Below are 8,953 nucleotides of genomic sequence, written 5' to 3'. Positions count from 1 at the left end.
GGCGGCCGGGCCGGGCGCGGGAGGGAGGGAGGCCGGAGAGCGCTGCAATGAATGGAACCGGGGGTGCCTGCTGGAAAAGGCGCGATTCATGGCCGGTGCCTGGAGATGGAGTAACGTTCAGCCGGCCACCCCCTCCATCCCGGGCTGCACCTCCTGCAGCCCATTGCTCAGACAAAGACAGGGGAAATAAAGCCCCGCGATGCTGCTTTCTGTCTCTGCCGCCGCAGGGTTCCCCCCCCCCCCATGTCCCCTTTCAGATTGCCTCAGGTGATGCTTGCAGGCACGGTGGTTTTGCAAGAATAAATGCACCCAAGTGTGTGGTCCCTTTTTTCTTTTTCTTTCTTTTCTCCCCCCCCCCCTTTTTCTTTGCATTCAATCTGCATTGTTGCTTCTGGTATCTGGCCATGGAAGAAAAATACCAGCCCCCACCCAAAATGCACCGCAGCCAAGTCGGTGGTGAGGAGAGATGAGGGTTGGAGTCAGTAGGGGGCGCGTTCTCTACACCGGGTAAGGCTGCTGCAGAGAGGGGGAAGGGCCCCAGATGCACAGAGAGGAGCTGCCACACAGCGCCTTCTACAGACCTGGGAAAACGGGCCTGGCCCTGAAGCTCAGTTGCTCTTATGAGCTGACAACAGCCTAGCGCAGGGTTTAGCAAGTGGAGCAGTGATTTAAAAAATCTGATCGCTTCATTTTTTGTTTTCTTTTTTTGAAATTGCAGCAGTCAAAGTGTGTTCTTGGCATCGCACCTGAGTTTCCCTTGCCATCCTTGGTACTGCTTCCTACTTAATACTTCCATTCAGTTCATAGGGGTGCGTTGACTCTGCCCACTTGACTCAACTGTTAGCACTCCTGAAGTTGACAAAATACTTGTATTCAGAACTTATACAGATGAACTGGGGAATTTGAGAGAACAAGAGCATGTGCAGGATTTCTGCCTCTTTACGAGGCTTGCATACTGAACTCCATGGAGAATGTAGTAATTGTATAAAAACTTGATCATGGCTTGTGGTGCCATCTGCTTTATAAACTTTGCATGGCTTTTTCACACATTCTGAATGCATGGCAGTAGCGACGTAGAAACTTTAACAATATGGTGTGTTACTCGAGTGCTGAATGCTTTATCTGTAGACCGACTAGGCAACATGCTGGTTGGACTCTTGGAATTCACTAAAGTTTTGGGGGGTTTTTTTTTCTCCCCCTCCCTCCCCCAAACTTGGTAATTAAACTTTTTGACAAAGGTTTAAGAAAGAGGTTCTGAATATTTTAGGGGAAACTACAACGCATGATGCTTCTGCCAGCCTCACACTTTCAACTGAATATTGGGTATTTTGGTTTTTGTAGAGGAAAATATGCACTTGAGGAAAAAGGATGAGATGTCGCCACATGTGCAACAGAGCATGGCCCATGTTATTCAGTAAGAATGAATTTACCTAGCTGCCTGGTAGCAGTAAACCTGTATTATGTGTGGGCAACCTGCATTGTTTCCTGTTCTTGGGTCTCAGCTGAACCATCTGGAAAAACTGAACTTTCACTCTGGGAGGATTGTAATAGTAACAGCCAAAAGGATTCACTGGCAGTTACCTTCCTTCCAGATGAGGAAGATAGGCCATCTCCTCAAAATTGGTTATCACTTTTAATGCAAAACAAAAAGAGATCAATTAATGATCTGCATTGTTCTTGATTATATATTTACAGATGTTAGACAGTGATTTGGTATTAACATCCGTGTAGTGGAGTCTCAGTATTAAAAGAAATGACAGATGAGAAATATACTCTGTTGCTACTAAAAATTGCCACTTGAGGCTGATTCATTGTAACACGGTTGTTAAATCTTTGTTGAAGATGCTTTTAGTGCACACTAAGATAAACTTCAGTCAGAACAGAGGAGGTGTTATTTTTTATGCCCAGTCAACATATATCTATACTTGAATATTAAGTGGAACGTTAAAATGTGCAAGGAAAACTAACAGTTGGCTTTTATTAGACATACAGGTTATGAATATAATATAGTGCTCGGTGTTTTGGTGAGTTTTACTTCAGATTTACTTTGGAAAGTGTGTGCAGTACAGAAGTAAAATGTAGCAGATCATGAGTTCAAAACCAAAATTGCTAGGAAGATTCTGTAATCTTTAGTGAGACTAAGAAGCTTCTCAGTATGTGTAATACACAGTACCATTTGTCAGAAGATGTCCCTTGGCATTTCTGAATTTGGTATTAACCACTTCCAAGGATGCTTTAAAACACTTTAAGCAAACAAATAATTGAAGGACCTTCAGCTAAACAACTTAACTATGTACTTTCTGAAATGGGTTCTCTGGGTTATGAACTGGCTCTTAAATTAGAAATTCAGTCAGCTTTAACCCTTCTAAATCAGTGCTGGTATAAACCCACTTGATAAGGTAAGTTGTGGTTCCCATCATGCTAGCCTGGATAATGGATAGTCGTTCCCTCCAGTTTTAGCTCTCCATAGTCATTGAAAATATTGAAACTGACTATTAAAATGTCTATAAAGCAGTGTTTCTGAAATGTGTAACCATGTCTCAGCAACATGGGATTGTCAGATTAAAAGGAGTACATAAAAAATCTAAAATGTGCATTTTATGACTTCAGTGGTGAAGGTGGCAGCTGGCTTGCTTGGTACAAAGGAAAAAATGGAGTAAATATTTGGTTAGAAGAAGACACAAGAGACTTCACTCTTTGTTTTCACTCATTTTTTGTCTTTGGAAAAATAACAGCAACTTACCTTGCAAAGAACTCAGAAAGACCATAGTTAAGTTGAAGTGTTTCTAACACTATGGATTCCTATTTTGGATTCTTATTTTAAATCCCTGGTCTTATCTTGTGAATCATGTTTGCACACCTAACAGTGCTAACATTATGTGGCACCCCTGAAAGCATCTCAAAGCACCCTGATAAAGAATCACTGCTGTAAATTAACAAGTCTCTGTCCTCTTGGAGGCTCAGATCAAGTGTAGAGTAGGAAGATTGGCTGTATGCAAGCATCAAGTAAGTAGATCTGGTCTGCATTTTATAGAGGTGAAGCTAATTTCCCCACTTAAATATTTGTGAAATCAGATTTAGAGAAGGAACAACACTGAGGATAGGCATACTGAGATTAAACCATTATTATCTTCACCAGGATCTGAAATCTCTAGAACTTTAATTCAGATGCCAAAAGCGAAATTTAGTAAATAACTATGCTGCTTACAGTTGTTAAAACAAAGCCGTGCTTTACTAGAAGAAGCAGTGTGTTTGTTTGACTCAGCTTCACAGCATCTGTATAGACCAGGTTCTTAGACCAATTATTAGACCAATCTAATACCTGATTGAATTGGTTTTAGCTAAAAGCACCAAAAAGCCCCACTAAAGCACCTGATCTATACAGACGTCAGGTGAGTTGGGTCCAGCTAACACGCAGCCTCTTCTGGGCATGCGCTGGGCTTGGTGTGGGAGGGCACTGAGTTTATAGTAAAGCACCATTTGGTTTTGTGTTTGTTTTTTTTAACATCTGCAAGGAGCCTATCTGACTTTAAAAAATGTGCTCAGTTGGTAGTCGCTGGCCTTAGGATACTTAAGCCCCATCCTGATGGGTGGATAGCAGATAGTTGGTTCTCCCCACCCCTTCCAATTTTTAGCGTGGTTGGGATGGTTTTTCAGTGATGCTGTACTCTGAATGCTCATTAAGATTCAGCTAACATGCTGATTTGAAAGACTTAGCAGGCCTTGTTGGACTGCATCTAAACAAGCATTCAGAATCCTTTTCAGTCATGCTAACTTGAGCCTGATCTACACTCTTCACTAGGGTGCATGGTTTTTTGTTTTGTTTTGTTTTTTACAGGTATAATTACATTTATTATATAATCATGCAATCCTAGTGTGGATGTAATACCTATATACCTGTATACTTGCATTGGAATAGCTTTCCAACATATGGGAGAAAAGAACAAGCTGAAGCAGTACAAGCACACTTACACAAATATATAGTTGTCAGTGCTAGGTGGGATTTACCTAGCTACCAGTGTAGTTAAAATTTCTACAACTTGTGTGTAGACCAAGTTAACTTGACTGAACCAGTGTAACTGAAAAAGAATATCCCTTCTGCCAGGGAGGATATCTAAATTAATGTCTTCATTTTGAACTTTCAAGAGAGTCCTCATTTTGGTATAAGATACCTGAAAATGAGCTCTAGATTAAAATAAGGAAAGCAGTTTCAAAGAAGGTATGATTTTTATTTACCAGCCATGGGGACATATGTTGAAAGGAAGAACTTTACATTGTTAACGTTATTATAGTTGGGAGTTAAAGCCCAAATTTGACACTCACTATGTTTTATTATAGCTTCACATAAATTGCTATTTTGACTGTCTAGCTTATAGTTTAAAATAAGAGTGAAACAAATGCCATATTCCTTTGTACTGAGTCACCTTCAGTTATAATTCTTATAGCCTTAGTTTTAAAAACACTCAGCATTAAAAATAGTTTGGATGAAAACTTGTATTGGCTGAGTTCTAAACCTGTGCAGGTGAGTGTTCCTGTGAACACATTAGACTTGGGATTCTTGACTGACCAGGCCAGTCTGCAAAATGTGTATTTATTTTTATATAATTTTAGCTATTACCTTAATAATAGTTTGTTTTTCAATAGGTTCAGTAAACCCCTTCACCACAGAGATTAAAGTTGTGTGGGTGCCTCACAGCAATCCAGCCAGTTGTTTAAATATTGGGGGACACTTGTCCATCTGTGGCCTCTTTATTCTCTCTCAGCTGTCCTTCAGCCTGTGACCTCCATCTCTTCTTTCCTTTACTGCATCTTATCTGTTCTGTTTGTTGATTCCACAGCTGTGATGTGACTTCACAGCTAATAGTTCTTTACTACTATCACTGGGCCAAGTAATACTGTTTGGTACATCCAGTGAGGTGGGGCGAATCTGACTCCTTAAAACAGTCTTTTGGTTACTTAGAATTTAAAATACTTTTTCATTAAATAGCCAGAACTGGGTTTATGCCTCTTCATTTGTTCTGCTGTTGCTACTGCCTTGAAGCATTTGAATATCAAAGGTTCTCAAGTCAGCCCAAAGACAGGACTTGCTGAAGTGGGGTTGGTACTAGAATCTAGTCAGGGACATGGTGAACTTGGGAACTGTCCTGAGGCAGAAAGGTGGAAGAAAGTAGAAATATATGATGAGATAAGGTCATGTATAAGTTTTTGTTCGAAGGTTCCCTCAGTCCCATAGTGATGGCATTTATGCTTGAAGTGCATGGAGGGTTAGGGGAAGAGAAGCTGAATCAGATATTCCTTAAGTATTTAAAATGAAAAAATAGCTTATTAGTTATGATGCTAACCAATGGCTAGATCTTACCAATTTAATATTTGATGTATGCAGGGATAGGGACTAGATTATAATGTTCTTCAGGGTCTTAGAGAAAGTATGTAACCTTATGGTGAGGTGGTCTGCCAACTCACTGTTTACCAGTACACCAAGTAATGTGTCTTACTGGCTTGGACATGCATAATCACAAAAAGATTGATTGCATATTTTTAAATCTGTATGTATAAAAGCTTTTGTGCCAGTTTGTGACATTATAAATGTCTCTAGGTTCTTCTGGATCATACTAACTGAGACTAGTTTTTTTGCATTGGTTCAAACAACCTGCATAGATTCTGTAGTATCCTCATGCTTAAATTTCTAAAATGTATTTTTGCCTTGGAATTTTTCATGATTATTTTCAACCAATCCAGATAAGAAGATGTTTTGGAAAGTTTGAGGGGTTTTCATTCGGTGTCCTTTTTCTTTTCTTAGTCATCCAAATATATCACGGCATAAGAAAATGACATGCATTGTGCTTGTGATAATTTGAGACCTGGATTTCAGAGACGTCTTAAAAAAAAAAAAAGGTACAGCCAGCTGAGAATAGCTTACTGAGCATGTGTAGTATGTGCTGATTTCGCAGCAGATAATGATGTATAGACATACATCTCTTGATACCTTAAATGATCAGATAAATAAGGTATTTAAGTTGCGGCAGGTGTGGAAGGCTATTCTGGGCCACTGATGCTTATAATTTCAAGGTTGTGTGCATAAGTATACTGTGACCCAGAGGATGGCCATGATTGGAAATTAGTTTCCAGGATTCAGCAGAAAGGTTGCTAGGCTGGCTAGGAAATCCCTGCTTCTCTGAAATTCCCAATTTGCAAATAAACGTAATTCCTGCTTTATATCGTGATGCATGTGTACTGGCATGCATAAGCACTCTAATTTAAAAAAAAGATGAACCTAAGTTAATGTGGCATTTTGCATTTTTAAACACAGGGCAGGAAATTCAAAGTTACGGTTCCCAGAGCAATCCAAACGTGGCCATGCTGCACTGTTTTTTCAGACACAAAAATTAACTTTGTATAATGCTATTTCATTACCTAGCAGCATTTGATAAGGAAAGAGTTAATTCCCTTTCAGCTATGCAGTTAGTATTCACACCCACCAGATGGAGCTTCTGGCACCCGTGGAAAATTCCAGAAATCAAGCAAGAATGAAAAGTGTGTGAGTGACTTAGAAGATCCCTGTCTGCTGGGCTGCAGAAAAGATTTTTAACCTAAAAAAAGGAATAGAGAGCAAGAAATGTCAGTCCCACTGGTAGACTTCCCACTTGCTGGAGCTCTGGTTGTCTTCCATGGGAGTTCTTCCTGGATGGTGGGAGGCAACCAAACATGAAGCTAGACTGTGAGCCTAAAGAGATTAGAGATAAACTGGGAACTTCTTCAGCATTCACTGCATACTACTGTTTCTGTGGTCCTAGGCATGCTGCATTACTCTGCCTAAGCACTTCTTCCTGCCCAGGGATTTTTTTTTTTTATAAGTGTTCTATAAAACCACTCTGTAGATGAACTCCCCACCCCTCTCCCTCAAATGGAGTATATGCTTGGTTATATAACCGCAATAAGGAGAGAAAGGAAAACTCAGTGTTGGGTTGGGAAACAGTGCAAACAATTACCTTGTTTTGGGAGCAGAACTTGATTTTTTTTAAAAATTGGGTTTCTGATAGGTTACTATTGCAAATAATACGGGTTTAATTTTTTTTAATTGCCATTTTTGGAAGGGTTTCTATAATAATGATGAAGCTGATGGGGCTGGGCAGCAGGGCTTCCACATAGATTACTGAAATCTCTCTAGATGCTCCACTGGCTTCATACATTTTACATTGTTATCTTTCTCAGAAATGTTAGGTATTGATAAAGCACAGAAAATTGTTAGCAGGAATGTAACATCTCTTCCCCTGAAGCTTACATTCCTCTAAAGTCACTAGCATGGTTTCAGTCCTGTTGTGAATGTAGCATACCAGCTGTAAGTTAAGGCCATCAGACTATTGGGATTTGTCCTCGCTTCGGGTAGCTTGAGAGACCTCAAGTATTGCTTCTAACATGGCTCCTGGATGCTTAAGTCTAGGTTAAGGGATATTTAAACATAAGATAGCTGGCGCATCAGGACATACTGGTGAAAGTTCAAGTGCTGTGGATACTTGGGCTAATAATGTTGCTGTCTTAAAAAAAAATGGTTGTATGAGCATTGCATGCAAAATGTTAAGAAACAGCCTTCTTCCCAGATTTCTAGCTAAATTGACAAAGTGGAGTATTAGTGGTTTCACTTCCCAGATATGTTAGTCCTGGTGGGTGCTCAACATCTCTGAAAGTTAAGCTAAAGAAGTGTTAACGGGGAGGGTGGAAGGATGGAGCCTAATAGAAGAAAAAGAAGTGTTCGGTATAAAAAAAGGAAGGCTGTGGCAGGAGTCAAACACTTCTGTTTCTCAGCATGGGGAGAGCAGCAACTCAGGATCTGCACTTACCTTCTTGGGGAAGGTTCTTGTTTCTTCCTTTGCTGTTTCTTCCCAGTTCTTGTGGCTTGAATTCTCTCCCTCTGATGTTTCTGATCCTGTTGTTTTCCTTCCTTTTTTCTTCTTGGCTTCCTAGTGTCCGTTTTTCACCATCTGCTTTTCAGACCTTCTTGGCTCAACTGACGAGGAACCTTCAGGTCCCGCAGTTCTGGCCCTTGTCTGGTGGTAGGACTCACCACCCATTCTCCTTGTGTTGTGAATAGGATATAAGGCTGAGTAGTCTTCAGGCCCAACAAGGAATTTTTACTGCTGTGAGAACCAAAGAGTAATACTTTTGGATGTGTTTGTTTAAGAATCTCAACCATTATGTTGCATTATCATAGTCTTTCATGCAATCTTCTTTCATGGCTGGCTTCTTAGAGCATGTTACTGTGCATAAAACTTAGGGTCTACTTCCGAAGACCTAGTATTTCAAATGCACATGGAATAGTGGTGCTAAAAAAGCGGAGTAGCATAGAAAACTAACATTCTTGCTGCACTGAGCTAAAAAGCATGCAGCTGCTGCTGGTTGTTCTGATACATGCTATATATGTGCTTCACGTTTGAAACCAGTAATACTTTAAATTGGAATAAAATGTTCATAAAATGAGATTCTACTTTTGGAGAAAATGTATTCTTTCTTTCTAAATGGTTCAAAAATGTTGATGTTTATTCAGAATCTGGTCTTTGGGGTTTGACTTGCTAGAAGCTGATAAAGACTGGAAGTGCCTCATTATGCCCTGTGGTCATGTCTTCTGCAGGCTACTGGAGTAACGGTCACCGATCAGCTCCCTTATGATGTTAGTCATCAGCAGTAGGGAAGTCTGGATATGGACAAACAAACAAATTAGTGATCTAAAAGAACCCAGGGAGTCGGAAGCTCCATGGTGATTGTTTTGTCTGTGTTCTTGCCCCGCTCTAAGTTAAAACTAAACCACAATAACTTTATATTTTCTCACTGCAGTTTGTTTGTTTGCTTGTTTGTTTATAGCCTAGAGTGAGGTTTCAGATGGGAGATTGGGACAGGTGATAATTTGGATTTGACAGAAATGGAGAGGACTCTTTCTGTCCTTTCTGTTGGAGAAAAA

The sequence above is a fragment of the Crocodylus porosus genome, unplaced genomic scaffold, assembly GCF_001723895.1.
Source record: "Crocodylus porosus isolate Cpor-Errol unplaced genomic scaffold, CroPor_comp1, whole genome shotgun sequence".
NCBI classification, from domain to species: Eukaryota; Metazoa; Chordata; order Crocodylia; family Crocodylidae; genus Crocodylus; species Crocodylus porosus.
The sequence above is the reverse complement of the archived record's forward strand: the minus strand, read 5'-3'. Positions refer to the sequence as shown.